Source organism: Triticum dicoccoides, chromosome 1A (genome assembly GCF_002162155.2).
Source record: "Triticum dicoccoides isolate Atlit2015 ecotype Zavitan chromosome 1A, WEW_v2.0, whole genome shotgun sequence".
Classification (NCBI taxonomy): Eukaryota; Viridiplantae; Streptophyta; class Magnoliopsida; order Poales; family Poaceae; genus Triticum; species Triticum dicoccoides.
Genome location: NC_041380.1, coordinates 608,019,930 through 608,025,131, shown reverse-complemented (window position 1 = coordinate 608,025,131; position 5,202 = coordinate 608,019,930).

The window sequence follows — 5,202 nt, the reverse complement described above, 5'->3', positions numbered from 1 at the left end:
CAACCTTTGTGGGGTCAACTGCTATCCCTTCTCCGGATATAACATGTCCAAGAAATCCAACTTCCTTTAACCAAAACTCACATTTGCTGAATTTGGCATATAACTGATGTTCCCTTAGTTTCTCCAAAACCAAACGCAAATGTTCCTTATGCTCCTCTTCATTCTTTGAATAAATCAGAATGTCATCAATGAACACTACGACGAACTTATCCAAAAACTCCATAAATACCTTGTTCATCAGGTTCATAAAATAGGCAGGTGCGTTAGTCAGTCCAAATGACATAACGGTATACTCATATAGTCCATATCTTGTGGTGAATGCTGTCTTAGGTATGTCCTGCTCTCGAATCTTCAACTAATGGTACCCTGATCGCAAATCGATCTTGGAAAACACTTTAGCTCCTTGCAAACGATCAAACAGATCATTAATCATTGGTAGTGGGTACTTGTTCTTGATGCTTACTTCATTTAATCCACGGTAATCAACAACCATCCTTAATGATCCATCCTTCTTCTCCACTAGAAGTACGGGTGATCCCCAAGGCGAAGAACTTGGGCGAATGTAACCTTTCTCCAGTAAATCCTTAATCTGCTTCTTAATTTCTACCAAATCCTTTGCTGGCCTCCGGTATGGCCGCTTCGATATTGGGCCTGTACCTGGCAATAACTCAATCAAAAACTCAATGTCTCTATCTGGTGGCATGCCTGGCAACTCTTCTGGAAATACATCAGGAAAATCCTTTACCACTGGTACTTCCTCCTGCACGACTCCTGTTAGGCAATTTACTTGTGTCCTTTTTGGCACATGCCGGGATACATACTTGATCCTTCGTCCTTCTGGTGTGGTAAGCAAAATTGACTTACTAGCACACTCAATATTCCCTTCATACTTTGATAACCAATCCATGCCTAATATCACATCCAATCCTTTAGATTCCAATACTATTAGGTCTGAGGGAAAAACATAGTTTCCAATCCTTAATGGTAACCGATCACACCATCGTCTAGCCATAAACTCCGCTCCTGGTGAGCTTACTAACATGGGTGACCTAAGGGCTTGGGTTGGCAGGTTATATTTATCCACAAATCCCCTTGATATGTATGAATGCGATGCACCAGTGTCAAAAAGAAGAAGTGCAGTAAATGACTTAACCAGAAACTTACCGATTACTGCATCAGGCTGATCTTCAACCTCCTCCACATTAACGTGGTTCACATGTCCCCTGTTGAAAGGGTTCGGCTTCTTCCCAGAGCTTCCATTGCCATTTCCATTCTGGCCTTCAGGACATTCATTGGCATAATGTCCGGTCTTGGAACACTTGAAACAGGTGACTTGACTCAGATCTCTCTTGGTTGGGGTTGATGGGATGGTCCGATTCTGGCCGTTGCTTCCTCCATTCCCGTTACCATTTTTGTGGCCATTATGGTTGTGCGAACTACCTCCTCCATGGGTATGCTGAAAATGCACTCCCGGTTTAGGGGTAAAGCGGGGCTTCTGCTGGGCTCCAGAGTTATACTTCCCCTGTCCATACTTCCTCTTGCGGTTCTCAATCTGCTGTTGCTTCCCTTCAATCATGATGGCACGATCTACCAACTCCTGGTAGTTGTTGAAACTTGCTACCATCAACTGCATGCTTAGCTCATCATTCAGTCCTTCCAGGAATTTCTCCTGCTTAGTTGCATCCATAGCAACGTCATCTGGGGCATAACGTGCTAACTTGCTGAAGTCGTCAACGTACTGGCCAACTGTCCTTCCTCCTTGGCGTAAGTTGCAAAACTCACGCTTCTTCATGGCCATAGCTCCTGCTGAAACATGGGTAGTGCGGAAAGCTTGCTGAAACTGATCCCATGTGACAGTCTCAACTGGGTAAGTGGCTGTGAAATTCTCCCACCATGTTGCCATGGGTCCGTCAAGCTGATGTGCGGCAAACTTCACTTTCTCACCATCTGTGCATCCTGCAGTGGTCAACTCCCTTCCTATCTTGCGGAGCCAATCGTCTGCTACTATCGGCTCGGTGCTACTGGAAAACACCGGCGGATTCAGCCTAAGAAAACGGGCTAAGTGGTCAACAGGTGGCGGTGGTGGTGGTGGGTTGTTGTTGTTGTTGTTCTGCTGGTTCTGGACTAACATATGCATCAATTGATTCTGTTGCTGGATCAACTGAGTGAGCTCCGGTGGAAAATCCATTGTCACGTCTCGGAGGCATCTGAGGGTTTAGAAAAGACGAGATTTAAGAATAGAGTGAGGTCTAAGAGATAACACTACCCCAATGCACATGAGCAAATGCACACCAAATCACTTCATTCAATCAACAAGAGCATACAATCGATCTAGCTATCGCAAAAGTGCTCGAACTATAATGTATACATGGGGAAAATACTGCTAATATTTGGGGTCATCTAGAAATTTGAATCGGTGGAAGACTCCATGATGTCTGCTCTAGCTTCGTCTTCAAAGTCGGGTTCACTTGGATCCGAATCGGTGTCGTCGATGACGATGTAGTTGTCCGGACATGCGACGTACATGTCTTCCTTCCTGGATGCTAACTTCCCCTTGAGTTCTTCAATCTCCTGCTTAAGATCGTCATTGTGTCTTGCTAGAGCTACGATCTTGTCCATGTAGTCCTTGCGTGTAGCCTTCAGTTCTCCTTCTAACTCGATGATCCTTGCCTTTGCATTCTTCAACTCTATCATATCATTGCACATCTGGTTCTCGTGGCGTCGAATGTACTGGTTTAACTCCTGGATGAAAGCTGCAATGGATCTATCCTTCTTGGTGCTGACTAACTCCCATTGTTCATCTCGGCGTCCGCAAATCTGGTAGATAGTGTCCTTGAGGTCTTCTTGGTAAACTTCTCCAATGCGTCCTATGGTGATATGAGCTGCCATGCTCTTCCCCAGACTCCAGGTTGGTGCATTGAAAACGCTATCTATGGGCTTCGTGATTGGCGCGAATGTTCTTCCCGGAACATGAGCTTGAATCTTCCAGCGCTCCTCTTCAGGCAGAGTGGCGTTGAAGGCCCCGGTGAAGCTTGGTAGTCCAATGTTCAGGTACTTAGTGACTTCCTTCAAGTGAAATCCAAAAGGTGTGCCTTCATCCGGTTGAGCATACTTAATCTTCGCGTTCGTCATCCTAAAAGAGTACAAAAGATGAGGAGTTAGAAAATGAGAAGAGAATAGTGGTCTATGGCTTTAACTTAGTGGTCGTGTCCTACAGTCAGCGTGTGCTCTGATACCATCTCTGTAGCGACCAGACCCGAATGGATCAAGTCTCTATGCTCCGGTGTCATCCCTGGATCAGTAATGCTGACACCACACAATACTTCAAAGGATTTATAGCAGAGTGGCAAATCACACACTTATTACATCGATGTCTCAAAGAGAACTTATTACAATAAATATGGTTTAAGGCCATCTAATAAAGATAACAGCGGAAGACTTGGAAGATAAATGGGTCCATCGACTCCAACGGCATCACTGAGTATAGAACCACGACCTAAAAGCACCTTACTCGTCGTCTGAAATGTCTGCAACATGAAAGTTGCAGCCCGAAAACGGGTCAGCACATGGAATATGCTGGCAATGTAACACATAGAGAGTAATGAACAGTAATGAACTATACTATATGCATGTATGGCTGGTGTAAAGCTCTATGGCTACAGTTTTGCGTAAAGCCAGTTTTTCCCTACTGCAAAGGAATAAATTTATTTAACTATCATGGTAGTTGAACATCGAGAATGGTTGACAGCATTCCGATCCCAATTAAGTGAACAATTAAACCCAACAATATTAATTAGAAGTAACATGATGAGATTCACACGATATTCAAGTACTAGATACTCAAGCTGTCCATAACCGGGGACACGGCTAATCATGATTAGTTTATTACACTCTGCAGAGGTTTGCGCACTTTTCCCCACAAGACTCGATCGCCTCCGTTGGATTTCTCGCACTACATGGTGTTTGAGAAACGGATGACCGAGACATAGTCTTTCAGAAGCACTAGCACCTTACGATCGGGTAGACCGTACCTCCTACATCCCCTACATCTGCTAGTCTACCACTGTAAGAGTTCGCACGACTTAGTCAACTATGCCAGAGCCCATAATGTCTTATGGCTGCACACGGAAGTTACTAGCATGAATGATCTTATGATCCCTTTGAGCCTGGGTGGCGGTCCAAAGAAAAACAAACAAGTCCTGATAGAAATCAGGTGCCTCAATCCACCCAGATGTGTGTTTAAGTTGCCACCTTAGATAAACCATTAATTAACAATACTCACATCTGTCATGGATATCACTCACCCAATCCACGTCTACTAGCATAGCATGGCATAATAAGCAAACGTAGAAGTAACTCCCAAAGGTTTCATAATAAACAGGTAATAGGTACTACCTCATATACTTCCCATCCCACAATTTAATTAGATCCTAATCATGCAATGTGTGAGGATTGATCTAATGCAATAAAACTGGGCTGTAGAAAAGGTATGATCAAAGTGTTACTTGCCTTGCTGATGATCCGCGAGACCTAGAGATTCGAAGTAACAGGCGGCACACTCCGGGTAATCTATCGCAGACAAACAACAAGCATACAATAAGTACTCGTCTAATGCACAGGTAAAACTCGAACAAGAGATCGAACCAGAAAGTTCAACTTAAGAACTCCGGTTGCAAAGAAAGAACGAACCGAACAAAGCAACGGAAAACAAACGGCGGAAGAAAACAACTCGGTTCTAGCTAGTTAAATCTAGGTCAAATTTTACTGTAGCAAAAACTTGTTTAAGTTGATTAGTCGGAACGGCGGTTTCGAAACGAACCTCCAGGCGCTTGAATCACCCGATTCCGATAAACGAGCGAGAAGATAAACTAGAACGAAGATCGGATCTGAAATCGCGATCGGAAAATCGCGGAATAAATCCAACGAAAAGAAACGACGAACGGTTAAACGAACGGACGTTCGCTAACCGAGAATAACCGGTGATCACGTTCGTTAAGAAGAACGGTCCGGCGAACACTCGCTAAACAACTAAACCAAAGAAAAACAAAAACCGATCTAGGGTTTCGGAACAAAAACCGAAACAACGAACGAAAAGAAACCGGAATGGTTTTAAAAAAAAACGAACCGAGGGGAGGGGTGGCGCGGCGCGGCGCTACCTAGGCGGCGGGCGGCGGCGCTGGCGCGGGGCGGCGGCGGCAGGCG